Here is a 20,015-nt window from a genome sequence, read left to right on the forward strand (position 1 = left end):
AATATATTTTGGTTTGGCTGTGAGTTTTTATTGTATTTTGTTTTTCTTTCTTGTTTTAAATTTATTGAACAAGAAGGGAAACTGGAGGTGGGAAGAAAGAGGAAATAAGCTTATTAACTGAAAAAATAATAAATGCAATTTAAAAAAATACCACTTTAGACATGGACATGGAAAAAAGCTTATCCTGTCACTGGGAACATCCCTATACTGACAAGGCTTAATTTGTGCAGAATCATAAGCCTGAGACCAGAAAAGATCCTCAGAGCTCATCTAGGCCATTTTACAGATGAGAATATGGAACTCTCATCCCAGAAAGAGAAAATGGCAGAGTTACATACTATTAGTAAGTACAATAACAAGAACCCCCAAATCTAGTATTTCTTCCCTCTATCCTAGTACTTCTCATGGAAGCTCTTATCAAAATGCTTAACTGCCGTCAGACCTTTTCTCTCTCTCCATTTTATCTCTAACATTATTCAAGTCTTTCATCTATCAAAGCACCCATCATTGCACTTAATTTACTGCCTTTTTTTTAATAAGTAGAAAAGAAATAAGTTCCAACTTTCATTATTTTATCTTCATATCCTAGCACAGGAGCTGGCATAGAATATTGTCTCTGTCTCTGTCTGTGTCTCTCTTTCCCTTCTCTCTCTCTCTCTCTCTCTCTCTCTCTCTCTCTCTCTCTCTCTCTCTCTCTCTCTCTCTCTCTCTCTCTCTCTTTGTATTTCTGTCTCTGTCTCTCTCTGTCTCTCCCCCTTCTTTCTCCCTTATCTCTCTCCTCTCCTCTTTTTTCTTTCTTTCTTTCTTTCTTTCTTTCTTTCTTTCTTTCTTTCTTTCTTTCCTTCCTTTCTTTCTTTTCTTTCTTTCCTTCCTTTCTTTCTTTCTTTCCTTTCTTTCTTTCTTTCCTTTCTTTCTTTCTTTCCTTTCCTTTCTTTTCTTTCTTTCCTTTCCTTTCTTTCTTTCCTTTCCTTTCTTTCTTTCCTTTCCTTTCTTTCTTTCCTTTCCTTTCTTTCTTTCCTTTCTTCCTTTCCTTTCCTTTCTTTCTTTCCTTTCTTTCTTTCCTTTCTTTCTTTCTTTCTTTCTTTTCTTTCTTTCTTTCCTTCCTTTCTTCCTTTCTTCCTTCCTTCCTTCCTTCCTTCCTTCCTTCCTTCCTTCCTTCCTTCCTTCCTTCCTTCCTTCCTTCCTTCCTTCCTTCCTTCCTTCCTTCCTTTCTTTCTCTCTCTCTCTTCCTTCTCTTTCTCCCTTCTCTCTCTCCTCTCTCTCTTTCTCTCTCTTTCTCTCTTCCCCACTCCAATTCAATCTTTCCTCCATATAGGTAATGGAAGAAAATTTCTCAAATATGGCATGAAGTTCAGAGTCTAGTACCTCTCAACTCAAAATGATGCTAAGGGCCCAGGAAGGGCACAACTTGAAGGTCGTTGTTATTTGCATAATCAAATATGGATTAACACAGCTCCATCTCTACTTTCTAAATCCAGTCCTCATCACCACCAAGGGAACAAGATGTTGGCTGGTTGGGACTAAGCCAGTGGTTCTAGGATCAGGGGACAAAGTAAAAGGTACTTGGCCCATGCAGTGATTTACATGAGACTACAATCTCATTAATAGAGGGGCTCTCACCCACTGAGCTAACCAGCTACAGTCCTGCTGCATCCACAGGAAGGCACTCAATAAATGTTCGATGAGTGTGAAATTAATATTCTGCCTGACCTGTCAAGTCATGAAAATCCTTCGAGAACCTTGCTGTGTGTAAAAACTATGGTAGAACAGTCAATCAGAAGTTGATAGCCACAATAATCTCTTCTGGGCTAGGACTGCAAAAGCAATGATTGATCTAACTGTTCATAGCTCGGGGGTCAGTGCTTTGGGAAATAATAGGATGTCTACTTCACTCCCATTCTCCCCTGAGTCTTCACTCAGCCTTCCAAACAGGGTGCAAACCAGTCAGGAATTTTTTTAATGGATATTTAAGTTAATATATAAAATAATAACAGCTGGGGTACATAAATTGTTTTATGGTTTACAAGGCAATTTATATACTTTCTATCATTTAACCCTATGGCAATCCTGTGAGGTACATAATTCAGGTGTTATTATCCCCATTTTCAGACCAGAAAAATGAGTCTCGAGAGGCTAAATTGTCAAAAAGCTTCAATGCATACGCCATGTGCCACCTCTTACCTAAGAGCTTTCTCAATCTCCTACTTCCCTGACTTCCATGCTCATTCCCTCTTAAAACTGCTCTATGTTAGTTGAGATTTTCTTAATATTTATCTGGGACCTAATATGCCCCTTAAGGGCAGAAGCTATTTGGGTTTTTAAAATCTTTTTAACTCCTTGACTCTTTTTGTCCAATAACAAAGTGCTTGGCAACTTTGTTGAGTTATATTTCAGTTGTGGTGTTTAACTCTTCGTGGATCTCATTTAGGGTTTTCTTGGCAAAGATACTGGAATGGTTTGCCATTTCCTTTTCCAGTTCATTTTACAGATGAGAAAACTGAGGCAAACTAGGAGTGATTTGTCACACTGTGGGTGGCTAATAAATGCTGGAATTGTTGTAGTGGTGGATACCCAATGTGACTGACTGAAAACCCAAAACGTAGAAAATGCTATGATCCTCCAACCTTTAAGTATTTTGCTTGTAAATTCAAAAGGCTTCCCAGGAAGCAGCTCTTGATTGTCAGGCAGGCTCTGAAATCTAAGTTCTACACACAGCACCTATAACATGGGGTGCCTACCTTTGTGCTCTTCGCAAAGCTATGAATGGGCTGCCAAAACTCTTTCGGCAAAGCATCACTTTTCAGTTATGCTTGCTGGCCAGCATTGTGTCAGGGAGAAATTGAGGGCTTCTAGGAATACTGATCGGAAAATGAGCCATATTTACTTTAATGAGAAATTAAAAATTAAACGGGAATGTAATAAAACCTAAGTGGCTAGAACCAACAGGAGAAAGGAAGTTTATAACTTGGAAACTGGATGGGTCTCTGGGGAGAAAGCTAGAGTAGAAAGGGAAAGAGAAATGAATGAGGGTGATTTTCAACTCTTTCTTAGTGAGCAGAACAAATATTTCAATATTATTTAACAAGTGAGTGAAAATATCTCATTTTTCACATTTCAAACATTCAGTAAGAATGAAAGTTCTCTAACTTGCAAAACTTTAGACAAGGAGAAAGCCCCATGGCATAGTGGGTGGAGGGCCACCTTAGAATCAATAACCTGGGGTTCAAGGCTACTTCATAGCTACCTCATTATAGGCAACTCATTTAAACCAATCATGTCCCCCCAAAACTAAAATCAATCAGTCTCAGTCAGTCTCTCTCTCTCTCTCTCTCTCTCTCTCTCTCTCTCTCTCTCTCTCTCTCTCTCTCTCTCTCTCTCTCTCTGTCTCTCTCTCTCTCTCTGTCTCTCTCTCTCTCTCTCTCTCTCTCTCTCTGTCTCTCTCTGTCTCTGTCTCTCTCTGTCTCTCTCTCTCTCTGTCTCTCTCTCTCTCTCTCTGTCTCTCTCTCTGTCTCTCTCTCTCTCTCTCTCTCTGTCTCTGTCTCTGTCTCTCTCTGTCTCTCTCTCTCTCTGTCTCTCTGTCTCTCTCTTTCTCTGTCTCTCTCTCTCTCTCTCTCTCTCTCTCTCTCTCTCTCTTACACACACACACACACACACAGAAAGACATTTAAATTCACATGAAAGTAGGCAGTAATAAAAACGCATGATCTCAAATATCTAAACACAAACACAAAATTCATGTAAAAGGCAAAAAAGAAAGAAAGAAAAAAAATAGAGTTCCTAATACAAGGAAGAATTCTTGTGTTAGACATTCTAATACAAGGATGTATTATTGAGACTTGGGGGGATGAAACTCATAATGATAAGTAACTCTAGATATATCGACTTCATTCAAAGAAACAAGGAAAAGTGGGAATAAGTAGTCATAATATTAATAAAAAAGGTTACATGAATACAAAGTGGCAGTCACTATGCTAAGCACTGGGGATACAAAGAGAGGCAAAAGACAGTCCCTGTCTTCATAAGGACTTTACAATCTAATGTATATTTATTCACACGAAGAAATCCACTCAAGTGAGGAAGCACAGCAGACAGCATTTGAGTGAAAACAATATTGATTTTCCTTATTATTTATTTACATGTGTGTATGATGTTTCCTTTGAATAAATTTAAGCTTCTTGAGGACTAACTTTATTTGTATTTATATCTGAAACACCAATCATACAAGAGAAACTCAAATAAATAATTGATTGTTGATCTTTGGGAGAGAACAAAAACAATTTTGTCATATTAGCATAGATTATCTGGATATAAAAGAAGTAATCAATCAATCAATGTTTATTAAGCACCTACTATGTGTCAGGCATTGTGCTAAGCATGAGAAATAAATGAGGAATTCAGAAAACAGCAATAAGTTTAGCTAGTCCAATACTGATAGGACTGGTAGGGCTTGAGTTATTTAGCCATTTACTGGTGCACTTTCTCTACTAAATGCAAAGAATCTATTAACTTTGAGGAAGGAAATAAAAGGGAAAAAAGAAATTTACATGATAATTTTATTGGATATTTAAAAGGAGTAGCAAGCTGTACATAACAGATTTACAGCTCTATGTGTAATCTTTTTTTTTTTTTTTTAATTATACTATGTTGTGGAAATGTTTGATTTATTCCAGTAATTCAATAAATAAAAATTAAAAACAACAACAAAAAAGAGAATATATTAACTTCTTGACTTGTCTTAATGATAAGTTCATCTTTCATAAGGTGAAAGAACCAAACAAATTCTGTTCTGGGGGACGCGGTTGTTGGGGTTGGAAATGCTGGGGAGTGACTACTCCTTAAGAGCTTTGTTTTGTTTTTTGTTTTTTGGGGGTTCTTTGGGTTTTTTTAATACAGGAGAGGAAGCCAGGGAAAGTTTTAACATACCCTCTAGATTTGGGGAGAATAGATTTCAAAAGATTCAGAAAGACAGGATCTCATAGACTAAAATTCTTTGGGAAAAGTTTGCCCAGGATGTATAGGAAACATTCTTCTAGGCTTCTAGACAAGGAGATGATAGTGACCACACCAGGATTACTGTGATCAGTTCTGGGGCCAGAGTTTAAGAAGGGCTTTAGTTAACTGGAAAGGATTCTAGGCAGACCAACTAGGATGTTTGAAAGGTCTTCAGTCATAGCATAAGAGGAAAGGGTGAGGGGGCTGGAAATGTTTAACTTGTAAGAGAAACAATTTCAGGGCAAACATGGTGGCCATCTTCAATCATCTCAAGGGCTGCCATAAGGAAGAGGGAGTAGGCTTGTTCTGTTTAGTCCCAAAAGGCAGAACTAGGAATGGGATGGAGGGGAGTTGCAAAGAGGCAAATTTGAAAAAATCAGAATAGCAGGAAAAACTTTCAAACACCTAAGCCACTTAAGTGGGCTCCCAGGAGAGACAGGGAGTTGTTCCTCAATAGATTTTGGTGGGTAGATAGGTCCTGGATAATCATCTAGTATGCTACAGGAGGAAATTTCTTTTGAGATGTGAATTGGAATAGCTAGACTTTAACGTCCTTTCAGATGCAGAAATTCTAGAATTTTATAGGAGCAGCCAATTGTGATGGGGTAAAGAATTTTCATATTCTAAGGTTCCTAAACAGATTGTTGTTCAGTTGTATCCAACTTGTTGTGACTCTTTTGGGGATGTTCTTAGTAAATATACTGGAATGGGTTTGCCCAGGAGATAGGGTACTGGGCCTGAAGTCAGAATAACCCATTTTCCTGAGTTCAAATCCAGTCTCAAACACTCACTAGTTGTGTGACCCTGTTTATCTCAGTTTAGTCACTGGTAAAATGAAAAGGAGAAGGAAAAGGCAAACCACTTCAATAATTGCCAAAAAATTCCCAAATGGGATCACAAAGATTCAGACAAAACTGAAAATAAATGAACAACAATTGTATATTATATAAACAGGATACATATTTCTCCCTCTTCCCAAATATATCCAAATGTCTCCCAGGCTTAGTTTTTTCAAATGAGAAAACAAAAAAATAAAAAAACTGAAATTCATATATTCTTGTTAAGCAGATGGGACAAGCTTATTCTCCAGTTTTTGAGACACAGTTAATTCATTACCTTGTTAGCAGCATTTTTATTATTTTACTTTACTACTATTCTTAAATCTTTGGTCATTTCTATTTCAAAATGGACCCTGTCAAAATTTTTTTTAAAATGTTCTTGGGAGAAAAAAAAATCCTACCTCATTCAAATGACCGAACTAGCATTTGATGAAGCCAATCACACATCCACACTGAACTACTCAGTAGGTACAAAGGTGAAAGAAGATGCTCAGTATCTGGAGGACTTGACCCTTTCAAGAAAAAAAAAAAAAAAACCAAAACTACAGCCCAGAGAGTTCCATTATCCTGAGCTGACAGTAGGCACTTATTTATTGGTTCATCCACAGAATAAAGTGAATTTAAGTTCTGCCAAAGTTCAGCTTCCCAAAAGGAGCATGAAATGTATACTCTATACAAATTCTGACATGCACAAGGACCTAGGGGCAAGAATTCAGAGAAAACAAGCAGGCCATAATTGCAATATTCTCTATGAACTTCATTTCAAAAAAGAGAAAATTTGTAAAATTATAAACTACTGATCCGCTTTATTGGGATGAAGAAATAACATAACATTGGCAATCACTTCTCCTAGACTTTCAATTGCAATGTACAAATGTTCTACTCCTTCCAATCCAAGTTTTCCTCCTCCTTTGATTTTATTTTGGGTTCCCTAGGATAAAATGAAGAGGGATGACCACAGATTCAGGGACTTTGGAGGGCTTCTTGTCAAAGTCCTTCTAGGTACAGCTGAAGAAACAGGTCTAGTAACCCAAAATCACACAAGTAATACTTGGACAGGGTAAGATTTGAATCAGGATTCTCCTGCTCCAAATCCATTATCATTAACACAGTTATCATAATAATTCATTATAATTACAGTTTCATTTGATCCTCCCAACAACCCTATGTTGTAGGTAGTATTATTATTTTACAGATGAAGAAACTGAATCAGAGAGTTTAAGTGATTTAACCAGGATCCATAGTTAGCAAGTGTCTGAAGCTGGATTTGTCAGGTCTTCTAGACTACAGGTACCTAGGTGGTACAGTGGATAGAGTAGAAAAAAAGAGTCCTACACTCCTTTTCCTAAGTTCAAAACTGATTTCAGACACTTATTAGTTGTGTGACCCTAGGCAAATCACTTAATCCAGTTTGCCTCAGTTTCTGCACCTGTAAAGTGAGCTGGAGAAGGAAATATCCATCCATTCTAGTATTTTAGCCAAGAAAACCCCCCAAAAAGTATCACAAAGAATTAGACATGCCTGAAAACAACTGAATTTCTTGACTCCAGGCCTTGAGCTCTATCTAGCTACCTCATTTGCCAAGATTAAGCAAGACAAAAAAATGACCCTCCTGACCTTTTAAATTATCTTTATACAGTTAGACATCTTGCATGTTTACAGAAGATGGATAACTTGTATGACACTACCTGGTGGGGAAAAAGCACTGACATCATTAGTCAGAAAGACAAGGATTCGAATCCTGAGTCTGCTACTTATTGCATAATCAATGACTCTCTGGGTTTGAATTTCCTCCTCTGTAAAATGAAAGGGTTCAAGCAACTGTATACAATACTGAGATCAATGAGTGGTACACCAGAACTCTAAAGATATTAGAAGAATCAGAGAATGTATCAGGTGTTCTGGGGTAAGACAAAAAGAACAGGATCTAAAGTCAGAAAACTGACTTTGCATTTCATCTAGGCTAACTTTGTCTAGACTAACTTTGACCTTTCTGGGCCTGAGCTCAGTTTTTTCACCTACAAAAAGGGTGGGGCAGTGAGTGAGGAAGTTAAACTACATTGACTTCAAGGGCCAATGGATGGGCAGACCAGGTCACCAAACTGATTACAATGCTTTTTTTTTTTTTTTTTTTTCTTCTAACATTCTATTTAAGATTTTACAAAATAAATAAGGCACTGCCAATATGGCTTAAACTCCAAGAAAGCCTTAAAAATATATTTTAAAAAAAGTGTTATAACAACAACATAAAATATAATTCACTTTTTTTTTTTCAAATGGAAAAATCTTGGAAAACTCACTTAGTCCTCATCTACAAAAGGGGAGATTGTACTCAGTGACTTCTCTTCCAGCTCTCTATGTATGAGCCTATAAAATGTGGTTAGAAAGTATTTCTTTTTTTAAAAGTATTTTATTTTTAATTTATGGAACAAAACAAGAATTTTTATAACATAGTATAATAAAAGATGATTGCACATAAAACTGCAAGTCCATTATGTACAACTTATTATCCCTCTAAATATACAACAGTTAACATGTAAATTTCTTTTTCTTCCCCCCTCCCCTTTTTTAAAGTCTAAGACAAAATGCATCTTCCTTATCGGAGATGGAACAGAGGAGAAAGAAACTTTATTGGTGAAACTAATAATCAGGAGCTCCTTCATTACCCTAATATAAAGTGACAATACTAATTTATATATGCATAGGATTTTAAGTTCTATGATCACTCAATTAAATCAGCAAGCATTTTTTAGCCCCTACTAATTGCCAGGTATGTTGCTGGGAAATAATGAAAATACATTACATATATATATATATATATACATATATATATATGTATATATATGTGTATATATGTGTGTGTATTTATATGCATGTAAATATATTTTACATATACATATATCACACATATATACACAATATTATATATGTTTATATATATATGTGTGTGTGTATATAATATATATACATATATATATATTATATACACACACACACATAAAAGAAAAAAAGAAAGAACTCCTATCCTCAGGGAACTTAGAAATGTTTTATGTATTCTCCTGCTCATCTAATCTTCATGATAATATTGTGATATAAGTTCTACAGAAATTATCTGTTCCTATTGCACAAAAGTTGTGAGACATATGAGTGACTTATCCAGGATCATACATGCTAGGTTTTAGTTCAGATTTTTTCTGATTTCTAGACTCTGCCTAGTTTATGGATGGACACACATAAACAAGAAATATTAGTGGACTTCAATAGCTCCAAAATTTCCCAATACAGACAAATTATGATGTAAACACAATAAAGAAAGACATTTTGTTTTGAAGGAAAGAAGACTGGGGTACTTTAAATGTCCTGGACAAAGTTAAAGCACTGCTTTAAAAAAATAGCCAATGGTTTACATTAACCACAAAAAGTTCCTTGCTTCTTAAAGGAACAAGATGGACGACAGTTTAGGGTCACTTAACTGGCTTATTCATTTATCCAATACTCTGAGCACAGGATGTTTTGAGCATTATTTCCCTGTGCTCTCCCTTTCTCCTCCTCCTCCTCCTTCCATTTCTGTCTCCCATCTATGTTTTTCTGTTTTGTGTATGTGTCTGCCTGTCTGCCTTATTATTAGAGAAAACTCGAGTCAGTGTCTTTCTTCTTTACCTCTAATGTAAAATGAAAATCTGTAAATCTCTGCCAAACAACAATCCAAAGAAAGAGCCTAAACTGCCATCCCAAATTGACAATAGAAGTATCTCAGATTGAGAGCAGCCCTGAACAGGCTTTACACTTTCCACAGAATAACTTTTTTCTAGGGCAATTTTAGTTTTCCTAAAACTTCCTGCCTTAGGCCCCCCAAAGAAGCCTGTGTAGAGAATCATTCTGAGATTTTCTTAAAAGAAAATGTTATATTATAAAGGTATGAGTTCAGTGAAAAATGAAAGAGTTTGTAAACTAAATTCTCACAAAGAAAATTGCCTCGCCATTTTAAAATTATGTTTAAGAGTTTCCTAAGTTATTGTTTTGTGTGGCTTGTATATATTTCATAGGCTACATAGAAAATGTATAAAGAGTGCTTTGGGAATGTGTCCTATTATTAATACTATAGAAATTATACATTTAAAATAATATTATATTTAATGCATTCGATGTAACAGCATAAAGCATGGCTATACCCCACCACAATGCACTCAATTTACCAGAAGGCCTAATATACCCCAAGCAAGGTTATTAGGCAGAGTCCTGAGGGTACAATATGGAACTGCTTTCTTGTTTCCATTAGCTAAAGCATGATAATTTTGTGATGACAAGTTACATGTGAAAAACAATCTCTTGGCTCTTTAAAGCACTGTGACCTGACGAGCTACATTAAAAGTTAAAACCCAGGGAAATTGGGGTAGGGCTAGTTGTTTTATTTCCTTGATAGTAAAAGAAAAAAAATACATGGAAAGATAGAAATCAACTGAATGCAAACAGACTTCATGAATAAGGAATGAATATTGGGATACAAGAGTGTCAGAGGTTAAGGGGGCAAGGGATTTCTATGAATACTGTAAAGCTTTCAGTAATTACATTTCAGAGATTGAGGCAGCCCATTAATTGAGGTACCTCCAACTTTGGCTTTGCTCCAAAAGAAATCAGGAGCGGTGGAAGCTGTTTTCTGCCTTGAAGGCCTCCCATCTGCCCCACTGAGCCTTTCATTAATCCTACAATCCCCTAGTTGTCATTAACACCAGACCCCTTAATTTTTTTTTGTTTAAATAAATCAAATACTAGGGTTCATGGGTAACTCTGATATAAGACCACCTTCATAAAGCAAGATGGACAGATGCTCAATCAAGCAGAGCATTCCTAAAAAATATCAGACTCCCTTTCCCTTCTCTCCAAATAAAGAACACCATGGGCTAATGAGGAAGGCTTTGTTGACCTTTGCCCATAATATACTGTCAGATATTCATAAAAAAGGAGTTAACAGAAGCAGTCTCTAATTTCTGAAAACTGTCATCTAAGACAGACAACAGTAACATGAGACATAAAGGACACAGAAAAATGACCAATGAAATTCAATCATTAAGTCAATATCTGAGATATACATGTAAAATAGCTAACTGCAAACTATAGAGCAAAATGTCAGTGAAGCTGTAGCAAGAACAAGCAATTTGGACACAGAGGTGCCATTATAAGTCCCAGTGATGCTAATGATTAGCTCTATGATTTTGGACAATTTACTTTGTATAACAGACTTCTTTTTTTCCTCCTTTCTGACAGATTTTTTCTCCTTCAGTGAGGTCAACCTTTGACTGTCTTCCCTGCAGCTACTAAGTATCTGAAGCAAGATTTGGACCAGGTCCTCCTAATTCCAAGTCTGTCTCTCCATCCACTGCCTGTCTAACTGCCTAATTCTATGACTCCACAAGATGGTGACTCCAGGGGGAACAAAGAATAAAATAGAATTCTTATAAAATGGTTTCAACATGGAAGTTTGGCGACCTAACCAATAAACTAAGAACAATTAAAGGCTGGAAAGAGACACATGATAAAGAAATAGTTCAACAAAGTTGAACTAGATGATTTTTAAAGGACTTTCTACCACTGAACCTATGATCCCATGAGTCATAAGAATTTAGGTTTATATGTTTGCGGCAGCCCTCTTTGTAGTGTCTAGAAACTGGAAACTACATGGATGTCCATCAATTGGGGAAGGGCTGAATAAATTGTGGTATATGAATATTATGGAATATTATTGTTCTGTGAGAAATGACCAGCAGGATGATTTCAGAAAGGCCTGGAGAGACTTACATGAAGTGAGTGGTTACTATATACTTCCATAACAATACTATATGATGATCAATTCTGATGGACGAGTCCCTCTCCAACAATGAGATGAACCAAATCAGTTCCAATAGAGCAGTAATGAACTGAACCAGACACACCCAGCGAAAGAACTCCGGAAGATGACTACGAACTACTACATAGAATTCCCAATCTCTCTGTTTTTGTCCACCTGCATTTTTTATTTCCTTCTCAGGTTATTTTTACCTTATTTCTAAGTTTGATTTTTCTTGTGCAGCAAAATAACTGTAAGGATATGTATACATATATTATATTTAACATATACTTTAACATATTTAACATGTATTGGACTACCTGCCATCTAAGGGAGGAGGTGAAGGGAAGGAGAGGAAAAGTTGGAACAGAAGGTTTTGCAAGGGTCAGTGTTGAAAAATTACCCATGTATATATCTTGTAAAGAAAAAAGCTATAATAAAAAAATTAAAAAAATTAGGTTTATAGTGCGAGAGAGAGATCTGTATTCAACACCACCTTTCAGTGGTGAAAAAACTACAAAGAAAAGGTATCATTTCCTGCTGCCATGCACTACCTTAGAGCAGGATTTTACAATTGGATTAGTATGGTGGTCAACTACCTTGTATGTCCCTCTGGCTCTTTATGTAGCTTATAGGTATTTCATAGGCTACACAGAAAATAAGAAAATGTATAAAGAGTGTTTTGGAAATGTGTCTTATTATTAATACCATAGAAATTATACATTAGTATAATGTATTATAGGATTATTATAGGATTAATGGGTTATATGTTATAATCTACACTATAATGGTTTCCCTTTTTTCTAAATGTTTTTTTCTTCATATTATTTCTCTGCATTGGGTCTCAAGACATTCATCTTCCTGAACCTCCTTTCTTCATCCATAAAACAAGACTGGCTTACCTGAGATTCTTGTTAACTTTTACATTCTAGAATTTTATATCATAGCATCCATATCTACTGAAGTTCAAGATTTTTCTCAGAGAATCCACTGCTATCCATTAAATGTAAACAAGATTATTTTCCTTTTTGCCTTTCCTCTCTGAAGGCTGGAATTATCCAATCAATTAGTTACTTCTATTTTTGGCTGAGAGGTCCAGCAAATGACAGAAGAGTCTCCCGCTACTATAAGAGACTGTTTCCCACATTCCTCATTTTTTTATCCATCCTTCTTTCTATCCAAGTGGTCCACAGTAGAATGATAACGGTATTGTCCCTGTTTTTAACCTTTTAATCTTTACCAAACTATATCCACTACCCTATCCATGTAACCAACTTCTTTTTTCCTCCTTTCCAACAGATCTAATCTCCTTCAGTGAGGTCAATCTTTTCACTCTCTTCTCCACAGCTACTAAGATTCTGAGGCAAAATCTGGAGTAGGTCCTCCTAATTCCAAGTCTGTCTCTCCATCCACTGCCCCATCTAACCGCTTAAATCTATGACTCCACAAGATGTTCTCAGGGGGAACAAAGAATAGAACAGAATTCTTATAAAATAGTTTCAACATGAAAGTTTGGTGATCTAATCAATAAAACTAAGGACAATTAACGGCTGGAAAGGCACACATGACAAAGAAGTATGTCTAATGCTTTCACCAAAGTTAAAAAAATACATATTTTATATATTTAAAAGTGAATAAGTAAAAATTAACACGGCATTGGGTTGGGAGTGGGGTAGAAGTGTGTTGGTATTTGTGTATTTGTGGGGGGGGGGTGTGCGTAAAAATAACTTTTTGCTCAATGCATTATTAAAATATTACTGTTACTGCATACAATGTTCTCTTGGTTCTGCCAATTTCACTCTTCATTATTTTATGCAAATCTTTTAATGTTTTTTCTAAAATCATGGAGCTCATTTCTTATAGCACAGTAGTATGCCATCACAATCATACACTACAACTTGCTCAGCCATTCCATTTCATCTTTTTCTTTTTCTTTCTTTCTTTCTTTTTTTTTTTTCCTGAGGCTGGGATTAAGTGACTTGCCCAGGGTCACGCAGCTAGGAAGTGTTAAGTGTCTGAGAGAAGATTTGAACTCCGGTCTTCCTGAATTCAGGGCTGGTGCTTTATCCACTGCGCCACCTAGCTGCCCCTACATTTTTCTTTAAAAAAAAAAAAAACCAAAAAACGTACATTTCAACTTCAGAAAATTCCACTTTTTATGTGAGCAAAGAAGTATTTTTCCATAAGTCATGTCCCATTTGTTAAGGGAAGACTTAAGCCTCTAGGGGACAAAAACACAAAATTTTAGAACAAAGAAGTCATAATTTCCATGCCTTTCCTGAGAACACACAAAGGTGTTTGTGTTCTTTTCTTTTTTTTTTTTTTTTTTTTTTTTTTTGCATTCTTGATAGACTGAAAGCAACTAATAAATTTTCTTTTTCCGGTCATTTTCATTCATTTTGACTGAAAAAGGAGGATCTCTAAATATGACTCTTTTCCCTACATATAACCTGGGCTGTCCAAAAGGGTTTGTGATTTAAAGTCCTAAAACATTCACTGTTAAATTGTTGCTGAGTGTTAATATCTTTTAAAATGATTATTCACTTCAAAATGATTCTATTTCACTTTCTTAGCCTCAATATGTTAAAAAATCTTAAATATACTTTAAAGTATGAAAAAATACTTTTAAAAAAAGTCTTGCTATTTGTAATATATTCGTCACGAAGCAGCTATTTGCTAATTTTGCCTCTTCATACGTAGTGTTGTTTGTCCTTCATTCTCAAAGAGGATTGTGAAATTAGGGAGATGGTGCCATGATACACAAGTGGATTGGACTGAGGTGAATTGGGGCTGTGCAAGGACACCCTGCCTCATTGTACCCTCTGAAGCCATCTGGGTCCAGTGGCCAGATAATCAGGAGATGGCCCTGGATACAATGAGAGACCTTGGTCTTTTTAAGCTAACGTCTTTAATAGGTCTCATCTGACCTGTTATTCTGCTTAGGAATAATAACAGATAAGCTTGATTGATATGAAACTTTACTACTCATCTCAGGGTTACTGTGAAGCTTTTTCTTCACAGTAATCCTGAGATGAATAGTAAATGTGTATTATCCCTGAAGGGAAGGTCAGAAAAACTGTGGTTATGCAACATGCAGGTGGGTCATACAGCTTATGTCAGAGCCAGGAACTGAATCCATCATATTTTGGGGGCAGCAGCTCCTATAATCCCACTATTGGCTTTCAAGGTCACTGTATAGAGCAGGCATTTAATGTGTGCTTCCTGTGCATCATCCCTAATCAAACTGCCCCTGTATTTCCCAACAAATTCTACTTTCTATATATCAAATAAAGCACACTCATGTCCCTGGGCCTTCATTCTTCTGCCTGAAAGATCCTCCTCTCCAATTAACTAAACCTATCCTGTAGGGAGCCACTCAAGGATGACTACTTCCATAATTTTTTTCCTATTTACTCCAACCCATTCTCTCCTGAGTGGATCTCCCTAGACCTTATGACACTCAAGTTTAAAGAGTCTGACTATGAGATTCTGGAAGGTATCCATTCAAAGCAATTGATATTGGACAGCCTGGCATTTATCATGAACTGTCTTGGACTCCTCACTATTTTAGCTTACAGGAGAAAATCCAAGCTCGTTAGCAGGGCATTTGAGATTCTCCCCTTTCACACATTCTACATCCCAGCAAAAATGCCTCCATACATTCACAAAAAGCATCCCCCATGCTTAGAATACATGTTCTCCTCACCTCAGCCTCATAAAATCTCTTTCTTCCTTTAGGGCTCGGGCCAGATGTTGTTTACCTATTTCGTGAAACCATCCTTGTTCCCTTTGTTCCTATGATCTCCTTTCTCAAAATATCTCCTTAGCACTTTGTCTGGATCTCTCCATTGTCCTGACCACATCACACCAAATGGGTAAGAGCCAACCTTACCTCAAGAGGACTTCAGGAGAAGACCTTCTCTGGACACATTCTGAGTCTGAGCAAGCTCACTGCTCTAGCCAATTGTTTAAGATTGTAACTTGCAGGGGAGATGGGCCCTCTCTGATATAGGAAGTTTTTTGACCTGGGAGTTCCCTATGTAAATAAAATCAAAGATATAATTCTATCTTATCATGTACACCATATCCTACTTAGCTAACTCTAAACTCCTTGAGGGTCAATAGGTATCACTTTTTAATCTTTATATTCTCATAACCAAGTATATTATCTGACACAGAGTATAATATACAAATACAGATACTGATAGAGATACAGAGTAGGTCCTGAAAAGTTTGCTAATTAAATTATTTTGAGCATTAGTTTTATTTTCTCGAAGAATTAATTCTATCAACTATTTATTAAGCAGATACAAAGTGACAAATTGTAAGTAATTGGCAATGAGGAGGGGGAGGAAGCAATGAGAAGAGAAAGAAGCAATTGTTTGAGAGATTAGAACATTCCTAAGAGGCTAAGAGTAATCGTTCTGAAATGTTTATTTTGGTATTCCAAATTTTTAAAACTTATAACGGTTTGCCATTCCAAGTAATTTCCTAAAAAAAAAAAAAAATTCTAATCAGCCTTCCTCTTCATTTTATGAATGTTAAATTATTTCAAGTGTTAGTTTTATCTCCCTAGGAAATTAATTAATTCCCTCACAACCATGTATTAAGCAAATGTTGGAAGAGATGCAAATTTAAGAGCTGACCTCTGCCTGAAGCGCATTACCACACTCACACTGTCTCTACCCTAGTCTCTTTGCCTGGAATACCTTCCCTTTTTCCTCTCTGCTGATTCAGATCTTAGCATACTTCAAGGCACAACTCAAGTTCCGGCTATACCATGAGGTAGTTTCAGACCAATATAACCCGCATTCCTTTCTCCCCCAATATCACTTATCATCGGTACCTCACAAGTTAATCGCCAAATTATTCATAGCAGAGGAGTCTTATGACCTTTCCATCAATAGTATGGTTGGCCACAGGAACAGAAAGGCCCCTTTTGGTCAGTCGAGTGGCAGGAAAAATGGGTTTGAAAAAACTGCTTAAAGTATATGAATGTTATAGAATATTAATTTTCTGCAAGAAACAATCAGCATAATGATTTCAGAGAGGCTTGGAGAAACCTACATGAACTGATGCTGAGTGAAATGAGTAGAACTAGGAGATCATTATACATGGCAGTAACAAGACTATATGACGATCAATTCTGATGAACATGCCTCTCTTCAACAAGGAGATGATTCAAACCAGTTCCACTCGCTCAGTGATGAAGAGAGCCATCTACACCCAGAAAGAGAATCATGGGAACTGAGTATGGACCACAACATAGCATTCTCACTCTCTCTTGTTATTTGCTTGCATTTTTTTCTCAGTTTTTCATCTCCTTCATTCTTGGTCAGATTTTTCTTGTGCAGCAAGATAAATGCATAAATATATATTGGATATAACATGTATTTTAACATATTTAACATGTATTGGACTACCTGCCAGCTAGGGGAGGGAGTGGGAGAAAGGAGGGGAAAATTTGGAACAAAAGGTTTTGCAAAGACCAAAGTGGGGAAAAAAAATCACCCAAGAATATATTTTGTAAACAAACAGATTTAATGAAAAAACAAAACAAACAAACAAAAAAAAACTGCTTAAGTTGTCAGGCCTTCAGGGGAAGAGTCAACAGCTCAGTAACTGGAAATGGGTTACATCATCAACAAAATACTTTAGAGAAAGTTATTAATTGAAGCAAGGTCTTTAACCATAACTTATTATGGAAGTGGAAGCGATCTTGTTTCTCTCAGCGTACCAAAGAATGTTTTCGGCTGTTCAGAATTTTGAAATATTCTTCACTGAATGAGTAAAAAAATAAACAAAAACAAAATTCCTGGAATGCTAGGGCAGCCTTTGTTACTTTCATAGAGGAACCTAACGTATTTCCCTTATGGAACCCTCTAAAACTTTCCATTTATTTTGAGTAGGTGACAAAAAATGCATCCATGTGGCAGGCTCTCCTGAAGACAAATGTTCATTTCAAGTCTGGCTTGAAAATTTGTACATTTTGGAGGCTGTGGCATGTTTGGGAAATCAATGGATGAAAACCGGAATAAGTTTGTCATTGTCTCGATTCTCACTAGCCTTTTAACAAACACTGTAGAGGCTGGGAGAAGAATGTTTGAGATTGTTGAAAGAACTTTGTGTTTAAAATGAATAGCATTTCAGAGCAACGGCCCAGAAGTCAATCATTTTCCTTATGTTGGTATTTCCTAGGGGGCTAAATGTGAAAAAAATCTATGTTGATACATTTTAGAGAATAAACTATCATTCCTGGCTTTTGAAGAAGAAAGGTCATTTTATATAATGGAATAATTTTTTATTTCTGTTTTTAAAAGAAAAGACCATCCCCCAAGCCTTTGGACAGGTAGTCTCAGCATTAATTCTTCACCCTATTTTAAAATCCCTAGCATCCTTCAAAGTACAGTTCAAATATTATCTCCTATACAGAGCTTTTCCCACTTCTTCACTTGTTAACTGAAATTATGCATAGTTACTAAAAAATTCATATTTATTCATCTACTTTGGTGTTATATTGACTCCTACCCCAGTCCCACTACAATAGAGAAGGGTTTCTTAAATTTTTTCCATTCATAGTTCCTTTATACTGGAGAAATTTTTATGTGGTCTGTGGTATACTGGTATATAAAATAGGTATACAAATATTTATTTACTGACAATAAATCCTAATTTTGCAACCTCTACATTCAATTAATAGACCCCCATATAGGATCTGAACCTCAATTTAAGAAGCTGGGCAACAAAACATATTTATGCTTTCTGAGGGTAGACACTTTTTTACTTTTTGTCTGTGCATTTTCATCACCTCCCTAGTAGTACCTTACTTACACACAGTAAGAATTTATTGAGTTGAAAATCTAGGAGGAAGGACCAAATTTTCCCCCAAACTCCCCACTAATTAAGTTCAGAACAAGATAAAAAACCCAAACTGTAAGAACTGGTGTTGCTGACCTTACTGCATGCCAAAGGAAGCTTCTCCAATCAATGACAATCTAAATAACTTTCAGTATCTTCAAATCTAGCTTTGTACTGCTCTTTGAACTTCAAGGTATGAGGCCATTTTGTCTAGAGTTCAACCATATTTTATCTAAGGATGGAGTCTATGGGTAATAATGCATTTCTCATGAAATGAACAATAGCTTAGTCACCTACAGCATGGATTATTCAAACTATACCTGAAAGTGAAATCCTACCAGCAGCCTATTTTTTGTGTGTGTTGCCCTTGAAACTAAGAATGATTTTTACATTTTAAAATACAATAAAACATTACTTTAAAATGTAAAAAAAATATATATGTATATATATACATATATACACACACACATATATATATATGTATATATGTATATACACACACACACACACACACAGACACACACAGACACACACACACACATATATATATATATATGTATATATGTATATATGTATTTTAGCCTTAGATTCTAGCTTTAGCTAGAAGGAACAGAAATAGGTGGCATCTAGTCCCCTAGCTGTAATTTGCCAACCCCTAGTCTAGGAGTTTATAGGGTATGGTAATTTACAACCTAAAGCACATTATATTAAAGGCATTTTTTAAAATTTGGAATGGACTGCACAAAAATCTCTCAGTGAGGAGATATCCCATACTATTGTTTGCAATAAATATGCAAGGTTAAACAAAGCAAGTTTCCACATTGGACATGTCCAAAGTATCCGTATCTTTCGGTAGACTGATTCTATTACTTCTGTGTTAACACTGGTTTAGTCAAGAGTTTAAACAAGAGTTTATCCCATTCCTACAAATGCTCATATAAATCCCATCAGACATGCTCTTCTTGGGTAAAAATGATAAAAAAAAAAAAATTATTCTTCTACTCCACACAAGACAATACCACTCTACATTCTTCTCTCACAAAAGTTTCACAAACAGAATTAATCAGTCAGTCTCCTGATATCCCTATTTATTTTTTTTAAACCAAAGTCCATGAGCATACTCACTTTTCTTAGAAAGCAGGCATCTCTTCCAATGTCACTTAGGTCACTAAATATAAACTGTTGGGGACACTTTACTGATCTTCAATAAAATTCCAGGTTCCTATTTTTCTATACTCTGGTAACTGATGTCTATATGCACTATTCTAGCCCTATCAGGAAAAACACACACACACATATACATTTCTGACTCTTATCTTAAGGGTCTGAGGTCCACATGGGAAGAGCATACATAAGCCAAGAGACAGGAGTCATGGTTTCAGATTATGGCTCAATCATTAAAAAAGTTATATGGCTTTAAGTCACAATTTATCTGCCCTCCATTTCCTTTTCTTTCAAATCACCCTCCCTAGCTCACGTCTATGCAGTTTAAGAACTTTTAC

At 36.1% G+C, this 20,015-nt stretch overlaps 1 protein-coding gene across 7 annotated transcripts in view; it reads right to left on the reverse strand.

Moving 5' to 3' along the window:
* The window catches only part of RHBDD1 (rhomboid domain containing 1), a 173,279-nt gene that overhangs the window by 133,753 nt on the left and 19,511 nt on the right, over positions 1-20,015 (reverse strand). Inside the window, exon 1 of one of the 7 annotated variants that reach the window (XM_074298573.1) lies at positions 19,639-19,658. The exons of the other annotated variants lie outside the window; for them this stretch is intronic. The gene's annotated coding sequence lies outside the window, so the exon portion shown is untranslated. Of the gene's footprint in view, positions 1-19,638; positions 19,659-20,015 lie in introns of those variants that run through there. 7 annotated transcript variants of the gene reach the window in all.

The sequence above is a fragment of the Sminthopsis crassicaudata genome, chromosome 3 (genome assembly GCF_048593235.1).
Source record: "Sminthopsis crassicaudata isolate SCR6 chromosome 3, ASM4859323v1, whole genome shotgun sequence".
Lineage (NCBI taxonomy): Eukaryota > Metazoa > Chordata > Mammalia > Dasyuromorphia > Dasyuridae > Sminthopsis > Sminthopsis crassicaudata.